General features: G+C 42.8%; 1 long non-coding RNA gene across 1 annotated transcript in view; it reads right to left on the bottom strand.

Annotated features, from left to right (window-relative positions):
* LOC132533321 (uncharacterized) overlaps positions 1–15,031 on the bottom strand; it is a 156,455-nt gene that overhangs the window by 23,535 nt on the left and 117,889 nt on the right. The gene's annotated exons all lie outside the window — the stretch shown is intronic.

The raw sequence follows: 15,031 nt of genomic DNA, 5'->3' as shown, positions 1-15,031 counted from the left end.
CTTATTTATTAGTTAGGAAAGTACAGAGATGGGGGCTCCATTGATAAGCTTTATTTCCCACCACTGAAGTAGGGTAACAAAGACTTAATGAGTGCAAGCATCTGGTTATTTAAGGAGAGAAATATTGGAAGCCTAAATCTGCCCTGGTGAGTCAGAACATATATATATATATAATAAAGAAATAAAGAAAGAACATAACATATATATATATATATATATATGTTATTTTCTTTATTTATTCATGAGAAAGATAGGAGAGAAAGAAAGAAACAGACATCACTCTGGTCCATGTGCTGCTGGGGATTAAACTCAGGACCTCATGCTTGAGAGTCCAATGCTTTGTCCACTGCCCCACCTCCCGGAGCCCAGGACATGTTTTTTAAGCTAATCTTACTTTATTTCAACAGGCTTTTCTTTTTTTTTTTCTTTTTCTTTTTTATTTAAGAAAGGATTAATTAACAAAACCATAGGGTAGGAGGGGTACAATTCCACACAATTCCTACCACCCAATCTCCATATCCCACCCCCTCCCCTGATAGCTTTCCCATTCTCTATCCCTCTGGGAGCATGGACCCAGGGTCATTGTGGGTTACAGAAGGTAGAAGGTCTGGCTTCTGTAATTGCTTCCCCGCTGAACATGGGCATTGACTGGTCGGTCCATACTCCCAGTCTGCCTCTCTCTTTCCCCAGTAGGGTGGGTCAACAGCTTTTTCTAAATTTCCTTGTTGGTTTCAGCCAGGATCTATTTCTTCCTTTATCTGTGTTTCCATAGCATGCTCTATACTCACAAACCACAGCAGTTAACACATTTTACAACAGCGTTTGCTTATAGCTCTACCCCTTACAGTAAACTGTAAGCTTCCTTACAACAAGGCACAGTCCTCACTTTCCTTTGTAACTTTAGCACCTTGAAGTGTCCACAATACACAGATATCTGCACATATGAATGATGATTGGAGTTGTGTATAATGTAATCATTAGTGTTTTAATAAGGTATTGAAACTCTAACATAGTATCAGAAAGAGAAGCTTTGGGAGTCAGGCAGTAGCACAGTGGGTTGAGTGCAGGTGACACTAAGCACAAGGACCAGCCTAAGCATCCTGGTTTGAGCCCCCAGCTCCCCACCAGCAGGGGAGTCGCTTTACCGGTGGTGAAGCAGGTCTACATGTGTCTATCTTTCTCTCCCCCCTCTCTGTATTCCCCTCCTCTCTCCATTTCTTTCTGTCCTATCCAACAACAATGACAACAATAATAACTACAATAATAAAGCAACAAAAGGGAATAAATTATTTTTTTTAAAAGAAGGGGAGCTTAGGGAGTCGGGCTGTAGTGCAGCGGGTTAAGCGCAGGTGGTGCAAAGCACAAGGACCGGCATAAGGATCCCGGTTCGAATCCCGGCTCCCCACCTGCAGGGGAGTCGCTTCACAGGCGGTGAAGCAGGTCTGCAGGTGTCTGTCTTTCTCTCCTCCTGTCTTCCCCTCCTCTCTCCATTTCTCTCTGTCCTATCCAACAATGACAACAACAATAATAACTACAACAATAAAACAACAAGGGAAACAAACGGGAATAAATAAATAAAATAAATATTTAAGAAAAAGAAGGGGAGCTTTAATTGAAGCGCTAAGTGAATGCCAATGTGTTGTTAAACTCCCTAAAACCTAGATATAGACCAGGTCCCATGAGATAGGATACATGTTCACATGTATCCACAAACTAGGGCAAAATATATACCTGAAAGCAAAAGTACACATTAGTCTGCAGTGAGTCAGCATGAATTTCATAATGAAATAGAGTCTACTTAGACTTAGATACCCTCCTCATCTATTTTCTATTATACTTCCCTCACTCACTCCCAAGCTATACTTATCAAAGCAAGGACTACAAAAGCTGAATAAGGGCAAGAGACTCTTTCAGTCACTGTCAGGCCACCCCATCAGCTGGGGCCGTAGTCGGGGAGTCCTGAGATTCCCAAACAGACATGATGGGCCTAGACCTCAAATAAATCCCTCTCTCTATTGTTACTGGTCATCTCTATCAGGAACAAGATAATAGACCCCTTTGTGGGCCCCCATAGGACCTGGCCCTCAACTTGGATCAACAACGATAAAGAATGTTCCATCCTCCAAAGGGAAGCTGGACAACATACTCTATGCTACACCTGAGGAAGATGGGTTGATATTGAGGTAGCTTGGAATGTTCCTACTCATGACCACAGAATGTGAGCTCAGATCTACAGGGATGCAGAGGGCACATAGGCTCCTAAGCTGAATATGGGCTGCTGGGCTAGCTTTGTGGGCAGGAGACAGACGACCAGGGACTCATGGCTGAGCTGGGAAGCAGTATCTCTTTATTCATGTGGAACGCAGCGCAATCTAAACTATCTCTAATCACAATCCATTATCTTTCTAAGATCAATTTAGATGCCTGTAAGAAGGTGGCATTTAGAAAAACACTCAGAGTTGAGAGTTCCACAGTTAGGTAGAGTGTCGCTTAGCAAAGTTTTAAGGGATAAGATAGAAACCTCTGGGGACTGGGCGGTGGTGCACAGGTTTAAGCACACATGGTATGAAGCTCAAGAACTGGCACAAGGCTCCCAGTTCAAGACCTGCAGGGGGATCGCTTCACAAGTGGTGAAGCAGGTCTGCAGGTGTCTATTTTTCTCTCCCCATCTGTGTCTTCCCCTCCTTTATCAATTTCACCTATCCAACAACTGCCGGGTTAGCCTGAGGGTGTTTCTTCCTGGGCACATGATCTCTGGGTTGGAGAGAACTAGGTCGGAGCCAACCTAGGCTGCAGCTTACTCAGCAACGTGGGAGAGGAACCAGGAACTCTCGTGGCTGAGCGGAAACGCGATGCAATTCTGCCTTTATTGATCTGCTTTTATACCTTCTGAGACAGAAGTGGCAGGTCAGATAAAGGAAATGGGTAGGATAGGGGGCGGGGAGAAGGAAAGAGCATGAAAGTATTGAGCTTCCATCTAACCAGTGGGGATTAAACCAATGCCCTGCAGGCAGAGCGGGTCTCAGGCAAAACAATGATTATGTAAATAGACCACAGCAGCAAGCAATGGAGCAGGGGGGAGCTGGTGTAATGCCCAACAAACAACAACAACAATGGAAAAAAGATGGCCATTCATAACAGTGGATTCATAGTATAGGCATTGAGCCCCATCGATAACCTTGGAGGCAAAAAAAAAAAAAAAGACAGAAACCTCTGATATTTTAGTTATCCTACTTCACAAAGAAGTTTCTCTAAGAGTATTAACACACATAATATCTGTGCTTCTCTTTGGAATGGAATTAACATTCTTGCACTAACTGGAAATAGCAAATTCTTAAATTGTTAATAGCTGCCTTCAGGCTTCTGCTGTACAATCGTCTTGGCTCCAAGTTATGAAAATATTTTGATATGTGTTCACCATCTTGTAATCCTAAGGCTCTTGCTACTACTGAAAACAATGGTGGGGGTGACAGGGGTCCATCCTAGGCAGGAAGGATTTCGCATGTAAACATGTTGTATCTGTTTCCATGGATACTTATAGATGTTGTACCCAGTCTTCTGGCTTATTGGGTTCATTCTGCTAAACACAGTGGTGTGCTTCTTAATCCTGCCAATTTTGTCATGGGTTTAATGCTTGAGGGTAGTGAGTGGCAGGTGGCAGTTTCTGGTAACTGGTAGGTTACCTAGAGAAGGCGTGAATATAGAAGAGGGGGAAGAAGAGTAAGATAAGTGTCTTGCAATGAGGTTTAAGAAGGTATAAAAGGAACAAAGTTTAAGAAATTAATTGAGAAATGCAGGCAGAGGGAAACTAAGGTAAGATATTATTCTCCTACCTTATTTAGATGAAGTACACATGAAGGTGGGAGAGAAATTAGAACTGTAATAAACAGCCATCACAGCACAGAAGGGCAAACCAGGTCTATGTCCCATGGTGTCTGTTAAAAAAAAAAAATTACGATGCTATAGTGCAGGAGGTTGCACAGTGGATAAAACATTGGAGTCTCAAGCATGAGGTCCCAAGTTTAATACCTGGCAGCACATGTATCAGAGTGATGACTGGTCCTTTATCTCCCTCCTGCTATCTTTCTCACTACTAAATAAAATTGTTAAAAAAAAAAAATCAAGATGCTCAGCACAATACAGACTAATGTTTCTCAATATCATCATTTGCTGCTTCCTTTTATCTAGCCATCTGAGAAACTTATAATAATTATTGAAAAGTTGAATGAGAGGCCGGGTGGTGGTGCACCTGGTTGAGCACATATGTAACAATGCTCAAGGACCCAGGTTCAAGCCTCCAGTCCCCACTTGTAGGGGGAAAGTTTTGCAAGTGGTGAAGCAGGGCTGCAGGTGTCTCTCTGTCCTTTCCTTCTCTGTCTCCCGCTTCCTCTCGACTTCTGGCTGTCTCTATCCAATAAATAAATAAAGATAATTAAGCAATTTTTAAAAAAAGATTTAAAAAATAAGTTGAATGAAAGTCATGTAAATGTTCATTAAGAGAGGAATGATTAAGGTTATGAGCACAAAATTTACAGAATACTGTGTCATTATTTGAGAAAGAGAATACTTGTATTATTTGAATTTTTCAAAATATGGGTTTATACAGGGCTTTTTAATTAACACTGTAAAAATAATGTGCTTTGGAAATAGGCAAATTCACGACACATATACAAGTGAACCGGTGATGTTTGATGCTTATGGAAATTGCTGAAGTCTTTTAAAAAAATATTTATTTATTTATTTATTCCCTTTTGTTGCCCTTGCTATTTTATTGTTGTTGCTGTCGTTGTTGTTGAATAGGACAGAGAGAAATAGAAAGAGGAGGGGAAGACAGACAGGGGAGAGAAAGATAGATACCTGAAGACCTGCCTCACCACCTGTGAAGCGACCCCCCCTGCAGATGGGGAGCCGGGGGCTTGAACCGGGATCCTTCCACCAGTCCTTGCGCTTTGCGCTACGTGCGCTTAACTTGCTCCGCTACCGCCGAACTCCCCGGAAATCGCTGAAGTCTTTTAAAGAACATTATATGTTGTGTGTAGATACTTGAACATGTACTGACAGCAGACCAAGTGTGGACAGGAAGATGTAAACCAACATGGGACTGGTGATTGCTTCTGAGGAATGGGGAAGGGGACTCAGTAAGCAAGAGAGAGTTAAATTATATTAATAATTCTCTTTCTATCCAGTTATGTATTGTCAGCACCGGGCCTTCACTGCTGCTTAACTGAGAGAGAGAGAGAGAGAGAGAGAGAAAGACCACAGCACCAAAACTTGCCCCAGCCTAGGTTCTCCTCCATCATCAAGCTCCAGGACCTAATCTCTACCCTCCCCCCCCATAGTCCTTTCCTTTGATGCATTATACCAAACCCAGTCCAAGTTTGGCTTTATTTTTTCCCCTTCTGTTCTTATTTATCAACTTCTGTCCATGAGTGAAACCATCCCATATTCATCCTTCTCTTTCTGCCTTACTTCACTTCATATGATTCCTTCAAGCTCCATTCAAGATGAGGCAAAGAAGGTAAATTCATGATTTTATTTTATTTTATTTTTTGCCCCCAGGGTTATTGCTGGGACTCAGTGCCTGCACCATGAACCCACTGCTCCTGAAGGCTATTTTTCCTCCCTTTGTTGCCCTTGTTGTTGTAGCCTTGTTGTGGTTATTATTGTTGTTGTTGATGTTGTTCGTTGTTGGATAGGACAGAGAGAAATGGAGAGAGGAGGGGAAGACAGAGAGGGGGAGAGAAAGACAGACACCTGCAGACCTGCTTCACTACCTGTGAAGCGACCCCCATGAAGTGGGGAGCTGGGGACTTGAACTGGGATCCTTATGCCAGCCCCTGCACTTTGTGCCACGTGCGCTTAACCCGCTGCACTACTGTCTGACCCCCGAATTCATTATTTTTAATAACTGAGTAGTGAAATGCACATCCTTGTGCTTCTCTCCACTGCTAGCAAATCAGTGCCTCTCTCTGTGGTGGGTGCGAGTCATCTGCCCTAAAAACCCTGCCGATGACTCATACTTGCTACAGTTGGAGAAGCCACAAGGTTTTCTCAAGTGTCCACCAAAGGTCCCAGAGTGCTCTATAGTCAATTCCTTTTGACTTTGAATTTCAGTTCTTCCACTACGTACAAGTTGCATCACCTTTCTGTGCCTTAGTTTTCCTACCCGTAACAGAGGTTGGTAATGTCACAGCTATCCATAGGAAGCCGATAGGGATTAAGTTAATTATCTATAGCTGGTAGCTGTTTTTATGAGGTCACATTACTCGTTGAGGGCTATCCTCCTATGAAAAGAAGCTCCTCTCGGCTGAAGTTCAGCCTTGGGAAAACCCCTTTGTTACCGAGTGACTACATCTGTCAGTGAGTCACTTAGATCACTGATCTGTTGTGAGGTCAAAGCGTCAATGTGTATGAGTTCTTTGTAAACTCAAAGCCATTTAAAGCAAGCCGGCAAACACCCTCGCCAACCTGACTGTGATTTCCCAATCATCAGATGCAGTGCAAACCCAATGAACTGTCTCTTTCAGTTTCTTTCCACCAGCTGATCACCCTACCTCCCTTTGGGGAGAGCACTCGAGTCATACTGAGAACAGCTGCTGGTCTACAAGTGAGTTTTCTTGTACAGTGGTGGCCCTTCTTTGGAAACCAGAAACTGCCCTCTCCTTTTCTGTAGCACTGTTGCCGCTAGATCAATGTTTGTTATTCCCTTGGTGGTTTCCAGCTACCGTGAAAACATACTGTAGTTAAGGGGTTGGCTTATTTGTTGATATTCTTCCAAACTCGTGTAGAGTAACTTATACTGAAGATACATAACTATTTATGGAACCACTATCAGGAACAAAATTCCTGGGGGCCAGGTGGTAGAGCACCGAGTTAGACACATATGGCATAAAGCGCAAGGACCTGCACAAGGATCCTGGTTAGAGCCCCCAGCTCCCCACCTGTGTGTGTGTGGGTCATTTCACAAGTGGTTAAGCAGGTCTGCAGGTGTCTATCTTCCTCTCCCCCTCTCTGTCTTCCCCATCTCTCTTGATTTCTCTCTGTCCTATCCAACAACTACAAGGGTAACAAGGGCAACAAAAAATGGAGGGGGCGGGGAAGGCCTCCAGGAGTAGATTTGTAGTGCAGACACCGAGCCCTAGCGATAACCCTGGAGGAAAAAAAATTCCTCATGCCACATTTAAAAACTTTTTTTATTAGTGATTTAATATTGATTTACAAAATTACAAGAAAACAGGGAGTAAAGTCCACATCATTCCCACCAGCAGAGTTCTGAATCCACAGTGGCTCTGTTGTAAGCTACAGCAGTTATTTAAGGTTCACTATTGTTTCTACAACTATTTGTCTCTATTTGTATGTGTTTGTCCATTTTTTCCCCTATGGTCCCATGTTCTCTTCCTCCCTAAGTCACACCAACACTTATTACTACATCTAAATGCCCCTCCTTTTTTTTTTCTCTCTTCTCTCTGGGTCCTGATGGAGTCAGAGTTCAGAGTCCTCTGGTCTTCTTCCCCCACTAGGAGTATGGATTAAAATTATTTTTGTGGTGCAGAAGGTGGGAGTTCTGGCTTCTGTAATTGTTTCTCTGCAGGATACCTCATGCCACTACTGATTCATTTCTCCAAACAACCCTCTAGGGCAAGTATAGCAGGGCCTCAAATAGCATCATTTCATTCAATGTCACTTCACTATAATGTTGATTAGGAAAAAAGAGATTCCCAGTGGGGGCCACCATCTGTGTATAATTTACATGTCACTTAGTTTCTCTGACTCCCACACCCCAGAGGAGTACACAAGGGACCGTCAGCATGTCTTTATTATTCCAGTGTGTGTGTGGGTATGTGTGCAGGCATGTGTGCATGTACATGTGTGCCCCGGGATGGAACATTATACCTTGAGCCCTGAGCTGTTGGGATGAGCTCCAAGTCAGTGGAGAGTGAGTGAGTGAATACAAAGCACTGTTTACTCATAGAAATGTTTTGGGTCCCTATGGAAAACTCTGGTGAACTTTTAGTGACCAGAAACATGACATAGGGACTTGCATCTTGTTTATATTGACTAGCCTATGGTGACATTGGTTTCACTAAACATTGTTTTGCTTAGAGAGACACAGCTTATAGGGATCCACTCAGGACAACTACTCTGTTTTACAAAGAAGAAAACCAAGACAGAAAGCGAAGCTAAACAGCTTGACCAAGTTCCCTAAACTACCTTGATTCCAAGAGCTCTTTCAAGGGAGGTCATTTTGTTGTTGTTGTTGTTCAGAAACTCTTGATGTTTTAAAAGTTAGAACATTAAGACAGGCATAAAGAACAACAAACCTACCAGTTATTTAGTGGCACACCTTAAGACTTTCACTAAGAAAGCCAGTAATGGAGCCTCCCTCCACCATCATTGGTCATCTCCATCAGGAACAATATCATAAACCCCCTTGTGGGCTTCTCCAGGGCCTTGCCCTCAATGTAGAACAACAATAGTAGGGACTGCCCCACTCTCTGAAGGGAGGCTGGGTCAACATACTCTGCCACTTGAGGAAGATGGGTTCTGAAATGAGTGCAGCCTAGAATGTTCCTAGCTGTGACCATGGAATGCAAGCTCAGACTGATGAATTTTTCTGTCCTTATCCAGCTTTCTAGTCCTATTCTCAACTCTGACACTATCTTCCCAGACAATACTTTTAGCCCACCTGCATGCTAGCTGTCAGGCTCAGGTAAAAGTAAGTAAAGTCATGAGCTGCTTGGAATATAGCTAAAATAGACTTCCTAGCTTCTTCCAACATGAAGACCCCAATTCTCATCTGCTAGATTTTGTTACCTTTAGGTTCCTGATTACTAAACACTTTGTTCTGCTTTATATATTAATGCTCTTCATTCACTAAGTTACAGATGCTACTATGACACCAATCTGACTTCCCTGGGCAGTTGACCCCACCAATGTGTCCTGAACCTCACATCCCCAAAGCCCAACCTTTCTAGGGAAAAATAGAAACAAGCTGGGAGTATGGATCCACCTGTCAATGCTCATGTCCAGTGGAGAAGCAATTACAGAAGCCAGACCTTCCACCTTCTGCACTCCATAAAGAATTTTGATCCTTACTACCAGAGGGATAAAGAATGTGGAAGCTTTCAATAGAGGGAATGAGAAACGAAACTCTGGCAGTGGGAACTGTATCTCACAGTCTTGTCGATCATTATTAAACCACTAATAAAAATAAAGAAAACAGGGATTTGGGCAGAACTTGAGTGGCAACTGAGAAATGAATGCTCAAGGAGCACCACTCTTGTCTCTGCTTATTACCTTTGTCACAAAAAAGATCAAGGTTGTACACCACATGGGTGCGTAACTTTCTCTAAATATATCCAAACCTACTACCACTCCATCCTCTTTCTACAATTTTTTTATTATTATCTATTTATTGGATACAGACAGCCATAAATTGAGAGAGAAGGGGGAGATAGGGAGAGAGACAGAGAGATACCTGCAGCCCTGCCTCACCGCTCATGAAGCTTTCCCCTTGCAAGTGGGGACCAGGGGCTCGAACCCAGGTCCTTGTGCACTGTAACATGTGCGCTCAACTAGGTGCACCACCACCAGGCCCCACAATTGTTGTTTTGTTGCTTATTCTTACCATGTTAGTTTATTTGGGCCCCCTCCCTGATTTCGGGGTAGATACACTCAAACCAACAATTGAAATTATTTCACTTTTCCACTTAGAAACATTTTATTGAATGCCTTTAATTTTTTTCATATGCCTCTCATTGTTGAAAGAGACACTTGGAAGAGACTAAATGTCTATAAAAATCTTCGATTGTCTAGAAATATGGTTGATGTAATAAAATTTTATTGACCAAGAACTTCATTTTAAGATTTAAGAGAAAAAAAAATGTCCAGAGATGACTTAATGGACATTTATAAAAACCTACAACTGGGGAGTCGGGTGGGGTGGTAGCACAGTGGGTTAAGTGTAGGTGGTGCAAAGTGTAAGGACCAGCGTAAGGATCCCAGTTCAAGCCCCCAGCTCCCCACCACCTACAAGACTTAAACTCATTTTGGTGGCTGGGTGATGGCTCACCTAGTAAAGCCTATGTGTTGTCATGTGCAAGGACCAAGGTTCAAGTTCTCAGCCCCAACTCTTGGGGAGGGAAGCTTAGCCACTAACAGTGAGGCAGTTGGTGAATCTCTCCTCTCTATTTCTTTCTCACTCTCTATTTCTGTCTTTCACCTTCTAAATGAAAAGAAAAAGGAAGAAAGAGCCACTGTGAAAGGTGTAGGCATGCTGGCACTGAGCCCTAGAAATAATCCTGGTGGGAGGCCAGTCAGTGGCACACAGACTACAGCACGCAAGGACCTGGATTCAAACCTCTGGTCCCCACCTGCAGGGGAGCTTCCGGAGTGGTGAAGTAGGGCTCCAGGTGTCTGTCTGTCTTTCTTCTCTCCTCTCAATTTCTCTCTGTTCCTATCCAATGACCAATCGATAAAAATATTCTTAAAAAGAGAGAGGTCCCTTCTTTTTACGTGGTGGCAAAAAAAGAAATCTCACTTTTATTTAATCTTTTTTTTTTTTTTTTTGCTTACTTTGTTATAGGACCCTGAAAAAAAAAATCTATGTAGTTTCCTAAGCATACAAACTGCCCTCCAGAAGTATGTGAATAAATTAATTTGCTAGCACAAATGCAAATGAAGTGGGATTTGGTGGATTTTCCCCCCCTCCCAAGCATGAGATCTGCAGAGGTTCAGACAGCACTGCTCAACTTTTGAGGTCAAATTTTGTAAAGATCCTGAGTTGTTCCCTGTCGATGAGAGGAATTTATGAAGGGCTGGTCTAGATGAAAATAGCATTATAGCATAAAATGCATCATTAATGCTTTAAACCCCAGCATGATTTATATTTATATAAACAGCATAAAAGAAGCCAATTAAACCAAAGTCACTGGAGTGTAAATAACATAAAAACTTATTGTTCTGTAAGCTGCTGAAAATAAACCAATAATGAAAGTATTTATCATGTGTCTAAAACCCAAGCAGGTAGGAGTGGGCAGACTACCTTCGGGAACACTTTTTTCTTTTTCTGACATTTTTCTAACGCAGGTCCAACATTTTCATCCCTTTTGTGGCCATTTAAGGGGTGACAGTATGTGAAAGTTGCCTTTTGTCCATTTGAGTCATTAATAATGTAAGTGTAACAAGGACATCTTGATTCAAACACTTTGTAATCTGACTAGGAGAATATTTAAAATTCATTACAGTACATTAAACTTGCAGTGAACAGTTAGCTTCATTGCAAAATAAATAAATAGCCAGTCTGCTTTGATCAGCAGAAATTCTGATACAATCAGCAAAACACCAATTAAAATGTAAAAAAAAAAAATGTCACCTACCGTAGTTATTCTAATGGAACATGGACTTAGAGGAAGGGACTGATTCAATGTTTATTTTTATCTCAGCTGTAGCTTCCAAGTGTAAGTCAGCTCACTTTTGGCTACAGTAACTATCTTCCACAATAGGCCTGCAGTTCAATTTCTATCACGTTCCAGCAAATCGTTGTTTTCTTTAACTGTTCTGTGACTCTTCTCACTTCAGAGAGTTATGCTAACTAAATGAGGGATAGCGTTACGACCAAATGACCCACACTTCCTTCTGGAACATTCAGAAATCGATGAGGGTCCCTTGATGTATTGTAACAAAGCAGGAGAGACTCTATATTCATGTTTAAGTACCAGTGGAGCCTGGAAAAGTGACTTTGAACCCGGGTTCTAGGTCCTTGTCAGAATCCAGAAAGAATGCAGAGACAGAGATGGCAGTAAGTGGCAGACTGAATTTATAGTAAGGGTAAGTGCAAGTATACACTCATAGGGTCATGAGAAAATAAAAAGACTTCACTGGCTTTGTCTGGGGTTTAGCAAATGGGAGGTTTATTACATCACCGGTAATTTGGGTACAGAAAAATAGACAAAGGAGCAAAGACGGACTAGTGATGATGGCGGGGAGCCGTGAGTCTAAGCTAGCTACCAACACTCAGCTGCCTGAGTTCAGTTCTTGGAGGAAGCGGCAGTCAGGTGGAAGTCAGCTGTGTGCTAGTTACATGGACATCCCAGGACACTCAGAGTAGATGACAGGCAGACTCTGGGGTGAACCAGTTCAGATTACACAGGGTGTGTGGGATAGGCCAGGCTTCCCCAGGAAAGGTGGGATAATTATAATTCTTTAGGGCGCTTGAATGGGAGGAAGCTTCTTGAAAAAGGTGGGTTTTGGGAGCTGGGCGGTAGCGCAGCGGGTTAAGTGCACATAGTGCAAAGTGCAAGGGCCCGAAGAAGGATCCCAGTTCGAGCTCCCGGCTCCCCACCTGCAAGGGAATCACTTCACAAATGGTGAAGCAGGTCTGCAGGTGTCTATCTTTCTCTCCCCCCCCCCTTATTTTCCCCTCCTCTCTCCATTTCTCCCTGTCCTATCCAACAACAACAGCTATGACAACAATAACAACTACAAGTGCAACAACAAGGGCGACAAAATGGGAAAAATGGCCTCCAGGAGCAGAGGATTCGTAGTGCTGGCACCAAACCCCAGCGATAACCCCAGAGGCAAAAAAAAAAAACAAAGAAAAAGAAAAAGGTGGGTTTCCTCAGAATGTGGGACCCTCCTCTTTCCTGACCATGTCTGTCCGTTCTGGATCCATTATAGCCTCAGGTGTGTGATGGGACCTACCTCACCCAGGCTCGATGGCAATTTGATGAGGGGATGGTGATGTTCAGGGTACCATAGCAGGCAGTTTAGTTACAAGCTTGGCTTCAGCTGGTTTATTCCAACCCTGTCTATAATAATTTAGACTTTTGCTACAGTGTGGCAAATTCAAGTTCAGTATGTCATCTGTAGTATTTAGCACAAAGCCACAAAGTCCTACCTAGAGGACTAGCAGAAGGAAGGATAGGGAGAAAAAGCGTCATCTGACGCAGTTAATTCAACAACTACTTGGACCTCTTGATCTCACAATCCGTCCTTGATGCTTGTGGCCTTCAGATGGAAACCTACAATCACGGTGAAAGAAGGGAAAACGACCTAACACTTCACTGAGTGCCTTATCTGTGGAATCTTAAAAAAGGAAGAGAGAGGGGGTCGGACGGTGGCGCAGCAGGTTAAGTGCATGTGGTGCAAAGTGCAAGGACCAGCGTAAGGATCCAGGTTCGAGCCCCTGGCTCCCTACCTGCAGGGGAGTTGCTTCACAGGCGGTGAAGCAGGTCTGCAGGTGTTTGTCTTTCTCTCCCCCTCTCTGTCTTCCCCTCCTCTCTCCATTTCTCTCTGTCCTATTCAACAATGAATGGCATCAACAACAACAATAATAATAACGACAACAAGGCTACAACAACAAGGGCAACAAAAGGGGGAAAATGGCCTCCAGGAGCAGTGGGTTCATGGTACAGGCACTGAGCCGCAGCAAATAACCCTAGAGGCAAAAAAAATTAAATGAAATGAAAAATAAAAAAAAAGGAAGAGAGAATAGAACTGCTTCAAAATGCAAGATGGGCTTTCTTTCCTCGTCTGCCTTTCCTTCTAGGTAGGCAGTTTCTTCTTGACAGAAACCGTGAGTTCATCTCTAACGAGCACTATGAAATCTCTGGCAGTTTAAACACTTCAGAAATCAGTAATAGGAAAGGAATGTGCAAAAGTGAAAATGGTTGTTTTGTGTCGGAGATGCTATTTTCTTCATTTTGCTTCCTCAGTAACCACACGCAGTCAAGATTTAAGAAGACATGAGCAGAGGCCTTTGCTGGATGTTCAACTAGGACATGGAGCCCACGTTTAAGCAAATCCACTATTCACTGCCACCACCCCTCCACTTAAATTTAAATACCTTCAGGTAACCAGCAATGAGCTTTTTTTTAAAAAAAAAAAAAATATGAGAGTGGAGGGAGCCAGAGTTCCACTCTGACACATGAAATGTAGGAGATAGAACTTAGGCTCTCATGCTTTTAAACCCAATGCTCTAGCTATTACGTTACTTCCGGGCCACTGTCACGAGTTCAAGATTAGAAGAAATTTGACGGAATTCAAAACCTGATTGTTTAGAAGCTGCTCTTAGGCATTTACAGTTTTGTTTCATTATTGGCTAGTGAATCTTTTATTTTTGACATTTTATTTATTCACTTTGGAGAGAAACACAGAATTTGAGAGGGAAAGGGGAGACAGGGCTGGGGAGTGAGAAGGAAAGAACATCTCCCCGCAGGTGGGAACTGGGGGCTTGAACCTGGGTCCTTAGGCATTGTAGTATGTAGGCTCTACAGGTAGTGCCGCTACCTTGCCGATCGCCATATCTCGAATTTATATGTTTGCCACTGTCAAGAGAATCCTTTTTAATGAGGTGATGGGCCGCTCCGTTTGCCTACTTGAGTTCTCTGTGTTGGCTTCAACATCTACCTGAGGAAGTTCTATCCTGAATACATCTGCATGAATTGAAGACTACTTGCGCCTTTAAAGGGAAACTCTTATCTGCAAATGGCTCTTTGACTCTTTGAGGTCTGGGGAGCCAGTAAAATGGTTATGCAAAAAGATGCTCATACCAGAGGTTCTGAGGTCCCAGGTTCAGTTCCCAGCTCCACCATAAACCAGAGTTGAGCAGCGTTCTGGAGTCTCAGTCTGTCTCTCTCTCAAATAAAATATTTTTTAAAAAGAAAGTCTCTTTGTATAGACCCCAATTACCATCCGCAACCACCATGTTTGTTGAGATCTCAGGCAAGTATATTAACTTCCCCAAAGCTCCTTTGTCTGTATTTGTAGAATGGTATAAAAGCAGAGCAAATGAATAGGCTTGTTATGAGGACTGGGTAATCATAACATAAAACACATAATAATCACTCAGTACATTCCAACCCTCCTCACCTGTCACATCCATATTGAATTAAAAACAACAACAACAAAATCCCTAGTCAAGCAGAAACAGTCCCCAAGCAGCTGCCAGATATAGTAAATAAATAAATAAGCACAGGTTACAATATCTGGGTCATCGCCGTAGTAAGAAAATTATTTCCAGTTTACCTAA

Source organism: Erinaceus europaeus, chromosome 16 (assembly GCF_950295315.1).
Source record: "Erinaceus europaeus chromosome 16, mEriEur2.1, whole genome shotgun sequence".
Lineage (NCBI taxonomy): Eukaryota > Metazoa > Chordata > Mammalia > Eulipotyphla > Erinaceidae > Erinaceus > Erinaceus europaeus.
This window is presented reverse-complemented; position numbering and strand designations above follow the sequence as displayed.